General features: G+C 40.2%; 1 protein-coding gene across 8 annotated transcripts in view; it reads right to left on the reverse strand.

Moving 5' to 3' along the window:
• SULF2 (sulfatase 2) overlaps positions 1 to 19,541 on the reverse strand; it is a 324,326-nt gene that overhangs the window by 163,543 nt on the left and 141,242 nt on the right. For 7 of the 8 annotated variants that reach the window (XM_058175024.1, XM_058175020.1, XM_058175023.1 and 4 more), the window contains one exon: positions 14,515 to 14,666. The exons of the other annotated variant lie outside the window; for it this stretch is intronic. The gene's annotated coding sequence lies outside the window, so the exon portion shown is untranslated. The remainder of the gene's footprint in view (positions 1 to 14,514; positions 14,667 to 19,541) is intronic. 8 annotated transcript variants of the gene reach the window in all.

The following is a 19,541-nucleotide window of genomic DNA, read 5'->3' on the forward strand; positions in this document are numbered from 1 at the left end:
TGTGTTTTGCCGAACTGAAAGAAGACCTTGTTTGTTGTGCAAGTCTACATTGGTAAGAAGACTTGATATTTCTAACATCCCTGACTGACTGGCTTTATATGTGTATGACCTGGATTGTTTTTGGACTATGTCTTTGCCTTTTCCCTAAAAGTAAAGGAATATCAAACCCCAGTTTGTCTACAGGTGACTGTTATTGTATACAACCAGTCTCAGTTGTTTTCATGCGTAAGGTACTCTGTTCAACAGTCCACAATTTTTGTTGTGAACCCAGATTACCCTTAACAGAGAGGGGCAAGGGAGGAGCAAAAGGCCTTACATAAATTGAGAGCTTTTTGTACATGTGCTGTGGCAGTCAAATCCATGCACAAAATCATCTTTTATATCTTTGCCCAAGCTCGATTTCATTCCTAATAGTTATGAATTTCTACAACACTTTCTTAATGGAGTTAAAAACCTTCAATCACATTACTTTTTTTTCAGAAGCCAATAATACAGTAGTGGCCAAAATTGTGGAAACCTTTTGGGAAAAGTGTATTTTCTAAAACTAGTTAATAACACCACTTTTTTTTGGAGTAGTACCATAAAATTATATATCAATGGAAAGATAATTTAATCACAAATGTAATGCAATAACTTTTATGAAGGATTTGCTATTAGAATAGTAATAACAGTATAAAGAAGAAATGTGAAAGATGTAGAAAAAAATGAGATATGCTAAAATTATCACCACAGAAAAAATGAGATATACAAAAATTATCACCATGTCAGTTAATACTTAGTCGGGTAACCTTTAGCATAAATTATGGCCTTACAAACTCTTCCCATGGAGTGAACCATGTCTTTTAGTTCTACAGCTATTATAATGTGAAACCAAGATGAATGATTGCTTCTGTTAACTGGGTTTTATTGCTGGGTTGCTTCTGACTGACTCTGTTTCTTTAGTCGGCTCCATAGATTTTCAGTTGGGTTAAGGCAGGGGTGAAATGCTACCGGATCGGACTGGATCATGTGATCCAGTAGCGATTGTGGCTGGTAGTTCAGTGATCCAGTAGCGATGGTGCAGCAAAGCTCCGCCCACCCAGCTGGGTGTCATTACTTCCTGGTTTTAACCAGGAAGTAATGTGTTTTTTACCTTCTGCGCATGCACAGAAGGTTTTGCGCATACACAGGTCTGCATACACATGTGACGCGCATGTATGTGTGAGTGAAGCGAGCGCACATGCGTGGCACGTCCACTTCTAAGCCAGTAAGTAAGATAAGTAGATTTTAAGGTAAAGGTTAAGAAAGGTAAGTAGATCCTGCACCTTTTAATAGCGGTGTCCCCCAAGGCAGCGTTCTAGGACCAACACTTTTCATATTATAAATGACCTTTATGATCGTATTATAAGTAACTGCGTTCTCTTATGATTAACTGCTGATGATGTTAAACTATTTAACACTACCAACGATGCTGCTACCCTTCAAAAAGACCTTGATTTTGTGTCGGAATGGTCAAAAAATTGGCAACTCCAAATCTCAATCAACAAATGCTCTGTCTTACACATTGGTAAAAAGAATCAGAACACCAAATACAAGCTAAGTGGACATGACCTTGTAGATGACCCTCACTCTATCAAGGACCTTGAGTACTCATATCAAATGATCTAAGTGCCAAAGCCCACTGTAGCAACATCGCCAAAAAGGCATTAAGAGTTGTAAACCTAATCTTGTGTAGCTTCTTCTGCGGTAAGATTACACTACTAACCAGAGCATACAAAACATTTGCTAGACTAATCCTCAAATTCAGCTTATCTGTCTGAAACCCACACTGCATATCAGACATTAATACAATTGAGCGTGTCCAGAAATATTTCACAAGAATATTTTGCTTGCAACAAAATACCTTATGCCACCAGAGTTGAAATTCCAGGTTTAGAAATTTTAGAACTATGCCGCCTTCGGTAAGACCTGAGCATAGCTCATAAAATCATCTGCTACAATGCCCTTCCTGTCAATGACTACTTCAGCTTCAACCACAACAATACACAAGCACAAATAGATTCAAACTTAAAATGAACCGCTCCAATCTCAATTACAGAAAATATGACTTCAGTAACAGAGTTGCTAATGCCTGGAATGCACTACCTGACTCTGTGGTTTTATCCCAAAACCCCCAAAACTTTAACCTAAGACTGTCTACTGTTGACCTCACCCCATTCCTAAGAAATCTGTAAGGGGTGTGCATAAGAGCACCAGTGTGCCTACTGTCCCTGTCCTAATGTTCCCTTTAATTGTATTCATTTTATGTATTCAATTCATGCTTATGCTTATAGCATATATTATTTAATATGTATTTGACTAAACAAACAAACAAACAAACAAATAAATAAATTTTACCCCTGGGTTAAGGTCTGGGCTATTCCCAGGCGATTCCAGCAGTGAAATATGACTATTTTGAAACTCCCCCCTAAAAAGTGGTGTTATTAGCCATCAAACCTCAAAAATACACTTTTTCTAAAAGGTTTCCACAATTTTGGCCACTACTGTAGTTAGTTTTCCAATACAGGTAGTCCTTGACTTATGACCACCATTCAAACTTTGTTGCTAAGTGAGACAGTTTTTAAGTGAAGTTTGCTCCATTTTACAACCCTTTCACAGTGTGTTAAGTGAACCACTGCAATTGTTAAATTGGTAACACAGTTGTAAAATGAATCTGGCTTTGCCATTGACTGCTTGTCAGAAGGTTGCAAACTGAGATCACATGACCCCGGGACAATGCAACTGTCATAAATATAAGCCAGTTGTCACATGACCATGGGGATGCTGCAGTGTGTGAAAAATGATTATAAGTCACTCTTTTCAGAGTTGTAACTTCAAATGCTCACTAAATGAATGGTTTAAATTGAGGACTACCTATATTAAAATCTGAAAGAGTACTGAAACTGAGCTTGTCTCACCAGCTTCTTGATAAGCAAAATCAGGGTTCTATAAAAGCTTGCAGGTAAGTTAGCTCGTTACTATTATTTTCTAACGCCCCCCCCCCCGCCCCTCTCTCTGAATCAGAATTCATCCAGGACCGAGCAGAACTGAATTTGCTGAGATTTTGTACAAAGCTAATTGTAAAGGCAACACAGTCTGTAATTTTGGGTATTTGGGCTTGTCAATCAGAGAAATAAATTAGAATTAGCGCGGAGTGAGATACTTGCTGTACAGAGATTTAAGAATGAAGTTTCAGATGCTGCCAGGATACATCTGATAAATATAACAAAACACAAATATATTACACCATAATATGCTGTATTGATTCTAATTATCTTTGATTTATGTGTTGAATCATTGATTTATGTGTATGTGCACAGAGGAGACCCAGCTGTTAGACTTCCCTCAGACACAGAGACTCACTATGTTAAGTTGGATCAGAGTCTCAGTCTCTCTCTCTCTCTCTCCCCCCCCCCACTTCCTCCTGGATATAAATAACATATATCCATACATGTGCACACACTGAAGTAGATTAATATGTTTATATTTGGCTGTGTCTCAGGTGTTGAAAGCAATGTCCTTCCACTTATATTACTTTTCAATAAAAATAATAATCAATGGGATTAAAATACTCAGTCATATGCAGATCTCCCACTCAATACCCTTTCAGAACAGGTACCTGTTGTGTGAGCAAGGGGACAGCCCATATCAAAGAGCCTTTGAAAAAAAAACACCAATTGTTCATTTCTGCAAATTTCATTCTGTACCAAGGTTGAATTTTTATACAACACTGTCAAGTCAAAGATAGCTTGCAGCTATCCTAATTGAACTGACTCATGCATGGCCTGTCCATCAAAACATGTGCTTTGCTATGAAGTATCAGAGAGCTTTAATGATTTATTTATTTCATGACATCTGGTAGTTTAGCAGGACAGTCAAATGCCATGCTTTAAAATGATTTTTTCTTTAATTATTTAAGCCTTTAGAAGTTTTTTTTTAAAGTGATATACAGGATGAATTAAAAGCGTGAAATATTCACTGGCTCAGAATTCAAACTAATCATTATTATTACTATAATCCCTTCAAGAAAATGTAAAAAGAAGCCAAGATAATATTGCATTTATCACACTTACAGCTAACTAAGCATCTATCTTTTCTTTCTATATAAAGTGCTACATCTCTGAATATTTTTCAACATAACTGGTGTTCAAGCTGGTGTTATATGCATTATGATCATAGTTAGAATCACAGAGCGGACTACCGACATGCAAACTGATCTTATTACATACAGAGATGGTGCTTGATTGAACCCAAGCCTCCATCATGTCTTTTACATAAAGACTCTCTCCCGCCTCCCAATCCATGCCAAGGTTAAAATTCAAAATTCATAGGTTTATTACCAAATCTAATGAGGGGTTCTTACTGGGTGAAATCCAGCAGGGTCTTACAGGTTCTGGAGAACTGGTAGCGGAAATTTTGAGCAGTTCGGAGATCTGGCAAATACCACCTCTGGCTGGTCCCAGAGTGGGGTGGGAATGGAGATTTTGCAATATCTTTTTCCCAGGAGTGAGGAGGGAATGGAGATTTTCCAGTATCCTTCCCCTGCCTTGCCCACCAAGCCACACCACACCCACCAAGTCACACCCAGGGGACCGGTGGTAAAAAAATTTGGATTTCACCACTGAGTTCTTAGTATTTTGTAATAAAGAGGCTGCATGTCTTTTGTAAATTTACATAATATAGAAGTCTTTCTTAATGACTCAAGATCCTGATGCTGCCTCTAGTACAACGAGAAAGAAAAGAGAAAAAGTATGAGAGTTAATTGGGCACTTTTTTTCTCCCTTTTCTCACACAGCAGAAAAGGGAAGAAAGGATATTCTTTTAAGAAAAGGGAAGAAAGGAAAAAGAATACCAACTGTAAAAGATAATTCCTGGTAGCTGGGATTATTTGAGGAAGTAGCTTCACAAGCGGTTCAGTAAATGATGCATAACAAGAATATGAAAACACAGTTTGGCATGTTCTCAAAATTCTTGTAGATTCTGGCTCCAGGGAGAAGGAAAGCACTTACTTCTTAAAGCTTTTTAAAAATACACGCTGTAGTTATGCTATATTACCACCTGACTAACCAGTTTTCTTTAGCTCAAGTGTTAATGCTTCTCAGTGGGCTATTCAAATGTGCATAACTTAAATAAATACATGCAAATAAATAATGGACTTTTTTCTAGACTCTGGAAGAAGCATTCACTCTTTATCATCTTAGAAATGAAAGAGGCAGCTCTAAGTAGTTTCAGCTGTTAGGAAAATAAAGAATGGTAAGATTAAAAAAAATTAAGAGTAATTTTTTGTGACAAAGCATTTTGTTATAAAATATGCATGTGAAATTTTCCATTTTCAACTATGAGGTATGTAAGAAATTAAACATACATGGTCTTAATGCATTTTTTTTAAAAAAAGAAAATGTCGGAACAGCATGGAAACTAGCGAGTAACAACAGATGGTTCGTAGACAAAATCGAGCCAGAAGATTTCAGCTAAAAGGCATGCATTTCCATAGCACAGTCTGTGACAGCATCAATATTATTGTTCTTTAGTATTGTGTCACAATGCATTTATAGGAACATTACTGTAAGAAACTAATTTGTTCATTTTTTTTCAGCAGTACTACTTTTCAATGAAGCAACTAAATTACAGGGATTTAATATGATGACATGATTAGTCATTCCAGCCCTTCTGAATTCAATTTAAAACAGATATAGTCAGATGGCTGTGCCTATTTTCAGATCAATTGGGCATCAGGATGCTATGAACATAGTAGCACTTACATATTTCCAAGGCTGTAGAAGTCTCAGAGAACCATCAGCCATTCAGGTTTTGCTCTTTCAATATAGACAATTGCCAACCAATGAATGTCCACTTGCTGGTGATTACTGAGTATCTCATCCCACAATTTTAATCCCTTGTCCAAAGATATATCGGTCTCCTAAGAAAGAGCAACACCAGAGTAAATGCTCCTCATGGTCAATACCATTGAGAAGTCAAAGACAACTTCCATTGAGAAGTCTCAACAAAGGTCATCCCTCAAAGCAACAATGTCATTTTCATCTGAGGACCAGGCCTAAATTCTAACTGAAAGGGATCCCGACTATGGCACTCTGGAACTGAAATTCCATGACCTTCTTAAAAGCCTTCCCAAAAAAAGGAAGATATAAGATAAAGTAGTAAAGTTTCATTATAGGTAGACCCCAAAAGGCTTCTTAATAAGATATACTACCACTTCATCAAAGACTTCTGGTATAACTTCCCTCTTCCAAAAATAATATTGACTATTTTTCTGGATCCAGGTGTTTAGTCCCCCAGATACCCACATCAGCCAGGAAGGGCATGGATCTAAGTCATTAATAATGGATGTCACATTAGATCGCACTTTATCCAATTTATGAGAGTTCACAAGCGGAAATAAATCCATTCCATAGTACAAAACATTAACCACTTCAAATCTGACCTGTGAAGAGGTAAGGCTCTAATTAATTTGACTTTATCAGCAAAACATATGATGTTATCAAAGTATTCTTCTGGCATTCTGCTGGCATCTTTTTGTTCATTCCTCCCACAAATGAGTGGGTTATCTTAAACAAGAATCCTGGAAGATAACTCCCTCATAAATGGAGAAATACTGAAAGTTTGCTGTCCTTATTGACAGGCTCAAACATATTCCTTCTCTTACATAATAATTAGTCAAGTTTACTTTTCACCTCCATCCACCAGTATTCCAGGTCTTAGTTTTGTTGCTTCATCTCAGTAACCTATGGAGAACATCAAGACTGACCAAGAGAGATGGTTACACAGGAGCAAACTTGTCAAGTGCTCTGATCACCTCTTGGCTTGCCAAATTGTTCAACACAACTATTGTCCTGGGACAATTATCTTAATCACTCCACCCATCCTCCAGAGGTCTTGGGGGGTGAAAAAAATTGTGTGGACCAGATTACTGCACCTGATTACTGCAAAGGACGCAGAACAATGTCTTTAATTATCAGATTACATGACAACTGCTCTGAGACAAAGACAAGATCTAACCAAGGTCCATCTGTATAAGTTCCCAATATTAGCTCAAGATTACTTGTGACTGGTCCACAGTTATCACAGACAAAAATTCCTAAACTGTTCCAGACCACAAATCCAGGACAGGAAGACTGAAATTCCCTAGCACCAACAGCAGAGGGAAAGAGACATTCCAGCAAGAAAGTCTAAGACTATAGAAAGATTCTAAGTATTGGTATTCAGGATCTAGGATTTTTTCTCCACTAGAGTTTTGCCCCCGTGTTATTAGGCCTCGGCACTTTGGGCCACAGCCCCTCTGTCCCAGTCCCTTCGCGGAGGCACATTCGTTGCAATTTCCATATTGTTGGCATTTATAAATGGAATTATTTCAGAGTGTTTTTGATATGACATATTGCCATTAATTTTATTATTTTTCCGTAATTATTTATGAGTTTATGATTGACTACTTATAATTCATTAATTTTTATCGGTGCATTATCAGTATTTTATAACACTGCTTTGATTTTTATTTATGATTTTTAACTATGATTTTTGTTTAGTATACTGTGGGAATTTTATTATACTGTTTATAGATTTACTGTATTATAAGCCACTGAGAGCTTCCTTGATCATGACAGGCATACAATGAATGAATGAGTAAATGAGTGAATGAGTGAATGAATGATTATTACTTAAGATCAGAAGAAATGGAGACCTTTGTTGCGCTTTCTATCTCTACATATACATACATACACAGAATTACAACATAGTTTCATGTCTTCTTTACTTCTTGACACCGTCCTTTAAATGGCAACCTTCCCCTTTTAATTAACTCTCAGTTTTTAGATTCCTTCATAAGTGATCAGCCAAAGAATTAAAAATGTAGTAAGTAAAATTTCTATCATTAAGTGATTTTTTCATTTATCAGTTGCTAGGCTAATCTTTAATTTAATAGTCTTTGCTTTATGTACCTTCAGCAGAACAAAAAAATATAGTGTTATCTTCCAACGGGTGTGATATATATTCCTTATTCCTTATTTTAATCATCTGTTCACATAAAATTACTCAGTGTTGCAACTAGGTAATTTTAGATACTGGACATAATTATCTGTAGAGATGGGAGATATGGAGAGCCATGTGGCACTGCTATAGTTGTGAAAAAACTGCTAATTTAAGTGTACTTCTTCCTCTCACCAGTCTTCCATATCTTGTATTCATAATGTGTTACAAAATAAAACAAAAAGACTATTAAATCTGATTTAAACACAGATACAGTATATGTATTTTTCTATGTTATACTCTAAAATCATAGCATCCCATCCATTAAGAGAGTGTAAACAGGACAGTCAAACAGTCTATGGTATCTATTTCAAGAGGAATTCATACAAAAATTTTATGGAATTCAAGAGGAATTTCATAGAGCATTGGCATAGGGGAGAACCTTTTAGCCTTAGCATCTGAAATTCTTGAAAAAGTAGGATAAGTAATTTCTTTCTTTCTAATACTTTCTACTACTTCTGACCAATACTAGTTGGAGCAGATGGCCTTGTAGTTACCCAAATCTCAAGCCATAAAAGGTTTTATAGGTCAATATTGGCATCTAAAATAATATATGGAAACCAAACAGTAACCAGTGCAAGACCTGCAGAATTTATGTTATATGTATGCACCAGTGGTGGGATTCAAATAATTTAACAGCCGGTTCTCTGCCCTAATGACTAGATGGGTAGGAGTGGCCTGGTGGTCATGTGACTGGGTGGGCCAACTCAACATCACTTACCCCACCCAGCCCCACACTCTGGCCACTCACCTCAAAGGCCTCAACAAGATGCAGTTTCCCTCTCTATTTATTTATTACTACTGAACATCCAAAATACATTATTTAATCCTATATATATATGCCATATGTGTACATACATATTACATAGTATAGAGTGTGTATAGGCACACAAAAAGATACATTAGGTACTATATACACTGTATATAGTACACACACACACACATACACACACACAGCTCTTCTAAAACTATACACATTCAACCTCACATACCCAGAGTCCATTTTCTGCCATACATTTAACTATAACTTTTATACATTAGAACATTTTCAGATTTACTTCCCTAACCTGCACATGACCATTAGAGCCAAGAGAGGACATGGGCATTGCCAGAGAAATCTGGGTAATGAAGGGGGTGTCAGCTGGCGGTGGCAGTGGGCAACCAAAAGCGCATGCCAAGGGCCTACACAGCTGCCCTCCCCTTCATCTTAATGAAGCCAATGTCTTCGGCGTACTAGCAGAAACACTGGCAACACATGTTGAGGCTGTAGTTGCTGTCCATGCCAGTTGGAGGACATGCAGCTGCGAGAGGAAGAGAGGCCCTCATCCCAGAAGCACCAACCTTGCACTCTCCCCTCTCTCCTAGCAGCCACCACCTTCTTCCTCTCCGTCCCCGCTGCCGGCCGATCCCATATTCCCTGATGCTGCTGTTTTAGAGGGTGGGGGTGTCTGGGAAGCCAGGCACTCCTACAATCTGACCAGGCCTTTTGTCCCTGTACATGACAGCCACTTACCGGGCAAGCAGTGAAGGCAGGCAAGGAAGGAAGGCTGAAAAGGGCCAAAAAATTGAGCAAGGGAAGAGAGGCCCTCATCCCAGAAGCACCAACCTTGCACTCTCCCTCTCTCCTAGCAGCCACCACCTTCTTCCTCTCCGTCCCCGCTGCCGGCCGATCCCATATTCCCTGATGCTGCTGTTTTAGAGGGTGGGGGTGTCTGGGAGGCCAGGCACTCCCACAATCTGACCAGGCCTTTTGTCCCTGTACATGACAGCCACTTACTGGGCAAGCAGTGAAGGCAGGCAAGGAAGGAAGGCTGAAAAGGGCCAAAAAATTGAGCAAGGGAAGAGAGCGGCTAAAGCAAACAAGGCATGAAAGGGAATGGCTGTAAGAGTCTGGGTGGGCAGGGTGGGGCCAGCCAGTGGTAGGATTAGCCAGTTCGCCAAACTGCATAGAGTTTTAACAACAGGTTCGCATGAACTGGTCTGAACCGGCTGAATCCCACCTCTGGTGTGCACTGATGAGAGCCAATAAGCACACATGAGTTATTGTGTTCTGGACCAATTGCAGTGTTCAAGTAATCTTTTAAGGGCAGCTCTATGTAACGTGAATGTCAGTCCTGGAGACCATCTTTTTCTTTGAATCTTCAAGGCTGCCACATTTAGTGCTATGGAAAACTAGGAAGGGGGATTGCATGGAGTTGTACAGGTATCTAGCCATAACAACATTCTTTTCTCTGGGAGTCAAGGACGTTCAGCCTGAACCTGGAGTAGTGTGAATAGGAGGCATCTCCTGTTGGGACAGTTGATTGATTGGACCATGTGATAGACATGTGGGTGCAGGGGAAGGGATTTTGACTTTCCTTTGGTAGGGAAAATCCGGAAGCTTTCAGATTCGGGTTTTCCCAGATGTGCCAATATGACATCTCTAATAAAGTGGAATTTTGAGGAACTTCTAGCCTCAGAGTCTTCTTTCGTTGGGGGTGTTACTTGGAACCCTGACAGTGCATAGCAGTAGTTCAGCCAAATAGTGATGAGGGTGTAAATCAGTAATTCAGCCAGGTCGCCCTGCTTTTTCCCCTTTTCCAGCCATGGTTTCAGTGGTGGGTTCTAACCAGTGTTACCACCGGTTTGCTTCATGCACACGCTTTGCATGACAAGAATGGTCATAAAATGAGAAAAATGAACTTAATAACTGTCTCACTTAACAACATAAATTTTGGGCTCAGTTATGGTTGTAATTTCAGGACTACTATACTGAAATGTTTCAGAACAGCCAGGAGGACCTCAACCTGGAGTAGCTTAAATGGTAAGTGTGGATAATTTTCTTTGATCAGTGTTAAAAAATTCAATTGGTGATTATTCTTTTCTTCCAAAGATTATTTTTGCACATCATTAATGATCTATATATCATTTTCTCTTTCCAACCTAATTTTATTTAGAACTGATTTTACATGAGTTAATGTATTTTAAAAATTATGTATGTATGTATGTATGTATGTGGATTAGATTAGTTTTTTATCTCACTTTTCAGAAATCAAACTTTCGTCAGAACAGTGGCGAATTTAACTACAGCTAGCTATTATTTATGACAAATATTGTTAGCATATAAACATCCTCTTTTCACAGCAAATTAATACCTTTTCAATAGATAATGACAACTATCAAGGATAAGGTGGTAAGATTTCTTTCAATGCTTTTAAGAGTTACTACAGTGGATGCCTTTTTTAGTCCTTGGAAGATTGATGATTCCATTATTTGTAGGACTCAGCAATAAATCTCAGAGTTTAGGCTAAAGTGAGCACTTTCCCCTACTTTGCGTCTTCCATTACACCGTTATTCATCATGTTTAATCATTCATTTACCTCTGATTGCTACTGCGCTCAGGGAGGACCAGCAGATTATTGATTTTTGACTTTTACCCTTTAGAAGCTGGGAAAACTGGCTTTATGACTGCTTAATCAAAAGTGACATCCTATGGGTGAAGTAACGGGATGAGAAAAGAATGTTGCAAACCTTGAAAAAATGAAAGCTAAAGAACAGAGTTTGTTACGATGGAATGGAATTAGGAGCCTACAGAGATGATTATAGAAAACTGCAAATTAAAATAGATACCATCCATGAGACATGAAGAGATTTGCCCAGTTGAAAAATATTTCTGGGAATAAGGAAAAATATACCCTAAATTTATATCTTCAGCTAAAAGAAAAATAAACAGACCAAAATTGGAAACATCTAATAATTAGGTTCAAGTGAATAAATGCACCTTCTCAAAACTCAAGGAACAAAACTCAATAAAACCTATTGGAAAGAAATCCAGAACACATACAAGGAAGGATTTCTTCACAAAATCTGTGAATCCTATAATATTTGATACTACAAAATTGTGCTATTGATTACTGACTTGCATTATATTAAAAGACATAGAACCCATTTTTGAAAGCAAGTCATAATACTTCTAAGATTTGTGGAATAAGCATGATTCAAAATATCAGTTACAGAGGAACAACAGTATGTGTGCGCGCACACACATATACACACACACACAACTTCCAGTATTTCTGTTGTTCAGTTCTGTTGCCCAATTTTACGACCTTTCTTGGCACAGGTAAGTGAATCATTGCAGTTGATAAGTTAGTAACACGGTTGTTAAAGTGAATCTGGTTTTCCCATTCACTTTGTTTGTCAAAAGGTTAAAAAAGGTGACCACATGATCTTGGGACACAGCATTGGTCCTAAGTATGAACCAGTTGCCAAGCATCTGAATTTTGGTCACATGATCGTAGGGATGCTACAAATGTAACTGTGAAAAATGGTCGTATGTCACTTTTTTCAGTGCAGTTGTAACTTTGATTGGTCACTAAATGTACTGTTCTAAGATGTTATAGAAAGTTGTTTTTCATTTGATATTATTGATTGTGACTTTCTTCCCTGAAAATCTGAGAATCCTGAATATAAACTCCATGTTGAGAAAAAAAGACAGGTGGCCATATAAATGTACCCGATAGATAAATAAATAAATATATTTTAGCTAATAATACATATATGCACTATCACAATTCCTATAGTTATATTGTAAAATCCTTTAGACAAGCTTTAACTTTACAGACAGAAACTTCACCTGATCTTCTACAGATCTTTTAAGCTTAAAGTACACTGTAATAAAAAAAACAGCCGTACTAGAAAAATTACACTAGATAGAGCAAAGTGAAAAAAGGATTGAGGTAATAAGCTTTCACTGATGCTGTTAACAATCAGGTGCTCATAGCCCAAAGTAATCACCTGTCAAATGGTTGTTTATGCCAGAACTAGTCTAAAGGAGGAAATTCATGTTATTTGCCCTGGCCTTCCCTGATGTCTCCTTCTAGAGATTAAAGCCAGACATTTTGGCAGAATCTGGCTGCAAATTATATAGCAGAAGAAAATATTTTTGACACGATTCCCATATTCGAGAGCAAAGTAAGTAGAAGAAGGTATGTCAGCCTCTGTGAGAGTGAAAATTTGGCTCTATAATAAAAAGATAAAAGTGCTTAGGAAATAATGCTGTTCAGAAGATTTTTTAGGTTACTGAGCAACAAGATAATAAACACACAACATGTCAATTCATATTTATACAGTAAGCATTTCTGCTAATGTATTACAAATCTGCAACAATAATATGACTTAGATACGATACAGCCAGCTGATAGAAATGGCGAAATCCCCAGGACAGATGGGCAATTTCAGGCGGAAATTGAAAGGCATCTTTTAAAAACACTTTTCTTAATCTTACAAACAAACAGAGACTCTAAAGTCTTCTCACAGCGCTTTAGAAAAATTAAATTTCATAAATGGAAACATTACAGATAAAACACAAACTGAATTAAAACTCCAAACTGAAAACAACAACAGTTTAAAGCCCAGCAAATAACACCCCAACAAAGCAAAAACCAAAACACAAAAGCTTTAATGATTCTATTTAAAGGCAGCTCTTGACCATGTTTTACTTTTCAGAAAAGTAGGGCTACTATTAAAAATGACTCTGTTTTGTGCCCACTATTCTGATGGCCCTTGTTACTGGGCAGCAAGAGGTGTCCTGAGGTCTTAACCTTGTTTGCATGTATTAGTTCAGAAAACCTGATTTTAAACAGTTTAAAATAGGGGTGGTCCAACCTTAGCAACTTTAAGGCTGCTGGTTGGGGAATTCTGAGAATTGAACTCCACAAATATTAAAGTTGTTAAGATTGGACATGCCTGGTTCGGAACATGAAATATCAGAATTGAAAATGTACTAAACACTATGCCTTAATTTTCATAGGTTCAGTTATCCAGCAAATAATGAGGAGCTCTTATCCACTGGTTGCCCATCCCTATGCTAACATTGACTTTGTACACATGTTCAGAATTTCCACATCAATCTTAAAAGTAACAGATAGAAAATAGAAATGTCATGATTCTTCATATTAAGCCACCAGTAACGATAGTTAATAGAATAGGGGAGATGTGTTAATGTCCACCAATAGGAATAAAAGCTCTTCCTTGTGGGTTTATTTCACATGAAAGGCACCATAATGCTGTGCTTCCAAATTCCATCCAGTAGTGAAGAATACAAGTTAGAAGAATAGAATTCTTCTGTGCCATTCATTAGGACTAATGCGCTAACATTTTTCTTGCACAGTAAAATTCTGTGCTCCTAATGGGGATATATTCTCTCACATAGCTAATAAATAAGTACTAAGGGCAAGGCTAGTTAATAACGCCTATAGTTTCTTCATATGAGTTGTCAAGAAATAAGTTGATTTAAAATTTATTTCTAAATGCAAAAGAGACTATATTTCAAAAACTAAATTAGTGTTACATATTCATATGCAATTCATATTCATTACAGATTAATTAATTAAAATTAATTTGTACATTTTTTTTAAAAAAGGGACAACAGAACGCTATCATACGACTGTAACCAAAGTTGAATTTTGAACATACCTCCAACACATGGAGATTGTATTGGCTGGAGCTCTCCACAGTTCAATTCTGAGTCTTCTACTCGTCACTATTTTTTAATAATAACTTGTAGAGGTTGAGAGAATGCAGATCAAATTCCAGATGACACACAATTTGGTGGGATGTCTGATTACCTAAAATACAGATATGAAATTAAAAATGATCTTGATAAAATAAATCAGTTGAAAGTGACAGAATTATACTTAAGAGAAACAAGGCCAAAATTTAAAAAGTCAAGGAGACAACCAACCTAGAACTAAGGAGAAATTTCCTGACAGTTAAAACTATTAATCAGTGGAATGACTTGCCTCCAGAAGATATGGGTGCTCCAACGCTGGAGGTTTTTAAGAAGAGATTGGGCAACCATTTGTCTGAAATGTTATAGGCTTTCCTGCCTAAGCAGGAAAAGCAGGGTTGGACTAGAAGACCTCCAAGGTCAAACTTTATTTTGTTATTCTTCATTTAGGAAACAAAAATCAAACACTCAGTTATATCGAAGATACTTAACTTTAGTCTTATTTGTGAAAAAGAACTTGTATAATAGTTGATTGCAACCTGAGAATGAAGTCAGTAATGTGAAATGGCTGCAAACTACAATTAAAATATAAGATTGACATTAAGACAAGTGTGATTTACAGATTTCTAGTAATACAACTTTTATCTATTTTAATCAGACTGTAGTTCAAATGCTTTGTCATATTCTGTGTCCCATATTTTAAGAAGATTTTGGAAACTGGAGTAGTGGCGGTAACAATCAATAAATAGCGGAGGAGAGGTCAAGCAGTTCACTGCTCTGAATGGGATCCCAAAGCATGCCAAAAGAACAGTGAAGTAGCAACAGGTTGATGATATCAAGACACAGGTATTTGCCCAGGCTGAACCGAAGAAACTATGGATGTTGCACCTGATACCAGTTGTTAGAACTAAGAACCAAAGTGTGGCCAAGCTGAATCCCACAAGATAAAGTGGCTGTCTAGCCAGAAACTACCATGCTCCATGTTAACTCTAACTAGCCCTGGCAGCCTGCCTACTGATAAATGAAAGAAACTTCAACGAATTATCATCTCTGTTGCAGATTCCACATTAGTCCTCAACTTTTGATTTTGATTTCTCTCCTCATTCATTCATCACATTTCTACACTGCCCACATCACCTAAGTTACTTGAGTGGTTTACAATGAAAAAGACAATGAGAAAAGGGTCAGAGAAGCCTTGTATACCAAATATTAGATCTAAACTAATAGTTTATACAGAATAACTGCATAAAAATTGTTAAGTTCGGGAAGTAACGAGGCTGGAGACCAGGGTAGTGACAACAGCTCTTTAATATAGGGTGAACCCAGCAACCTGGCTGGGGAAAAACCTCTCTTTATATACTGTTTCACCGGCGGCTTCAACCAATCAGCAACGTGCTTGATTCCCGCCAAAATATTTAAAGATACATAACACTCCTCCCCTCCCAGAAAACACTTTACCTCTATTTACATATTATTTACATGTTATTTTTCGACGTAGTCACGCAAATAACCTGGGCGTCTCCTGATTCTTTCAGACCTGCGCGGTTCAGTTCTTGGTAGTGGGTTGAGCTGGTCGGAGGGGCTGTTGCTCCTCCCAGCTCTTTTCTAGGCCGTCCGGCCCTGGATTACTTGCAGACTCTTTTTCTAGGCCATCCGGCCTTGGATTACTTGCAGAGTTTTCCCTGCTGTTTCCATCGGGAACCTGATGGCGTCGCTGGACCTCCCGGAATTCAGCTAAGTCTTGCGCCTCCCCCGGGTTATGGTCAGCTGTGGGTTCAAAGAATGAGTGGTCATGATCTGTCTCATTTAACTCGGGTTGTTCGGCTATTCGTTTCCTTATCTGATCTATGTGGCGCCTCCATACTCGGTTGTCTTGTAACTCAACTAAGTATGATTTTGGACCGGTTGCTTTTATGATTTGCCCTGCGAGCCAACTTGGGCCGTCCCCATAGTTGCGGGCCCACACTCGGTCGCCTATGCCCATTTCTCTCGTTTTTTCCAGTTCCCCCTTGTAACCCTCTGGTGTGTAATGGGGATTCAAACGGTCCAGTGGGCACCGGAGCTTCCGTCCCATCAATAATTCGGCTGGGCTTCTGCCTGTAGCAGTGCTTGGGGTTCTATGCTGAATGGCCAGAAAGAAATCTATCTTTGTTTGCCAGTCACCTGGCTTGAGCCTGGACAATGCCTCCTTAGCGCTCCGGACGGAACGCTCTGCAAGGCCATTCGACGCAGGGTGGAAAGGCGCAGAGAGGGCATGTCGGATGCCCTCATCTGCCAAGTATTCCTCAAACTGGGCTGCCGTGAATTGCGGGCCGTTGTCGGATACCAGCGTGTCAGGCAACCCGTGGGTTGCGAATAGGTGGCGCAGGGCTGCGATTACTGCCTCGGCTGTCATGGATTTCATGAGTATGATCTCCAACCATTTAGAAAAAGCGTCGACAACCACTAGGAAGGTTTGGCCGTGGAAAGGGCCAGCAAAATCAATGTGGATTCTTGACCAGGGCCCTTGGGGTTTTTCCCATTCCCTGACTGGGGCCGTTGGGGGTAGAGGTCTGGACTCTTGGCAAGCCTGGCATTTTCCTACCCTCTCAGCAATTTCTGAGTCCATGAGTGGCCACCACACATAGCTTCTTGCTAGCCCCTTCATCCTTACGATCCCTGGGTGACCCTCGTGGAGGAGGTCCAATACCCTTTCCCTCAATTTCTCCGGGATCACCACTCGATCGCCCCATAGCAGGCACCCCCCTTGAGCCGAGAGCTCCTCACGTTTTTTTACAAATTCCTTAAACCGTTCGCCCGGCGCAGCGGGCCACCCTCTTTGTACCCAACCGAGTACAGTCCTCAACGTAATGTCCCGGTATGATGCCCGAGCCACCTCCTTAGATGTGACTGGGCCAGAGTCCAAAGAGTCAATTAGCAGGATGGGCGCCCCGGAGTGGGGTCTTGATCGCCCTGGTAGTGGGCATCTGCTTAACGTCCGCATGCCCCACTTCTTTTCCTGGTCGATGCTGCAGCTTGTAGGAATAAGCGGCTAAGAAAATAGTCCATCGAGTCAATCGTGGCGAAAGTGCCACAGGCGTTGGTGATCGCCAGCCAGTATTCCTAACAGCGGTCTGTGGTCAGTCACAATTTCAAAGTCTCGCCCAAAAACATATTCGTGAAACTTTTTTACCCCTGACACAATTGCTAGCGCTTCCTTATCTAACTGGCTATAGTTCCTCTCTGTGGAGGACATCGTTCTGGAGTAGAAGGCTATAGGGGCTTCTGTGCCGTTTGGAAGTCTGTGGCTGAGCACAGCCCCCACCCTGTAAGGGGAGGCATCGCAAACCAGTAATAATGGCAATGAGCTATGATACTGGATCAGCAGGCTATCGCTCGAGAGTAAGTTTTTTACTGCTTCGAAAGCCCTAGCTTCCGACTTTCCCCAAGACCAAACAGTATTCTTTCCCAGAAGCTTATGCAGCGGTTCAGCAACGGTCGCCTTGTTTTTTAAAAAAACCGCGTAAAAATTCACTAGCCCCAGGAATGCCTGTAGCTCTGTTTTGTTTTTGGGCGCTGGAGCCTTTCTGATTGCCTTGACCTTGCTCTCAGTGGGGTGAATTCCTTTCTTGTCTATTCGGTAGCCCAAGAATTCGACGGATTCTACCCCTATCTGGCATTTGTTCACTTTAACCTTTAGTCCGGCTGACCGGAAAATGCCCAGAACTTTTCTCAAACGCTCCCCCAATTCCTCTACGTTTTCTGCTGATATCAATACATCATCGAAGTAGGGAACTACCCCTGGGAGCCCTTGCAGAAGTCGTTCCATTAAGTTTTGGAACAGCCCCGGTGCCACACTCACCCCAAATTGTAATCGGGTACACTTGAAGGCACCCCTGTGAGTTACAATCGTTTGGGCTTCGGCTGTGTTGGCGTCTACGGGCAGTTGTTGGTAGGCTTGAGCCAAGTCTAACTTTGCAAAGACTTGCCCTTGCCCTAAAGAGTGCAGCAAATGTTGCACCACGGGAACCGGGTAAGCGCTTTTCTGTAAGGCTTTGTTTAACGTCGCCTTGTAGTCAGCGCAGATTCTAATTGACCCATCTGGTTTTACTGGGGTGACGATTGGCGTCTCCCACTTTGCGTGATCGACTGGCACCAGAATCCCCTGATTTATGAGCTTATCTAGCTCCTTGTCAATTTTAGGTTTAAGGGCAAAAGGGACTCTCCTTGCCTTTAACCTAATGGGGGCTACCTGGGGGTCTAAGTTGAAGGAAATCGGGGTCCCCTTGTACTTGCCCAGGCAGTCCTTCTGTAGATGCCAGTCACTCCCATGCCCAGTGCACGAAACCAGTCTAGTCCCAACAAACTAGGCAGGGTCCCTTCGACGATCGTGATGGGTAGGGTCTTCTTGTGTGGTCCGTATTCGACTCGAACAGAGGTGGTCCCTCGAACAGGGATGCGATTCCCTTGGTAGTCGTGGACTCGTAGCCGCTGTGTTTGCAGGTGGCGCTTCGCGACTGATGGCAACGACTTTGCCAAAGTGTCCCAGGACATGATGGTGATCGCTGACCCGGTGTCCACTTCGAGTCGGCACCGTACTCCTTCTATTTTGGGTTTGGTGAAGATTTTCTTCTCCACCCGGGTTGAGGCGCGGCCTATGACCACAGTCGTTTGGTTCGAATTCGCGCCCTTTTTGTTTGAGCCAATCGCGGGTCGCCTTGCCGATCCCGCGCTCTGATTGGCCGATTTGAATTTTCGGCGGGAAGGTTGGGGAGCTCGACAGACTTGAGCTAGGTGCCCTTTCTTCTCGCACCGCCGACATGTAGCGTCCTTGAACTTGCAGTGTTGGCGCTGGTGTTGACCTCCGCAACTTCCGCATTCGTCCCGGTCCTCTTTGCCGCGTTTCTCGGTTCGACAAACCCCTTCCTCATCCTCACCGTCAGATTCGGTTTGGATCTCTTCTTGGTGCACCGGGGTTGACTTTGTGCTCGCCTTTGGTGTGAGAGGCTTTTGC

The sequence above is a fragment of the Ahaetulla prasina genome, chromosome 3 (assembly GCF_028640845.1).
Source record: "Ahaetulla prasina isolate Xishuangbanna chromosome 3, ASM2864084v1, whole genome shotgun sequence".
Lineage (NCBI taxonomy): Eukaryota > Metazoa > Chordata > Lepidosauria > Squamata > Colubridae > Ahaetulla > Ahaetulla prasina.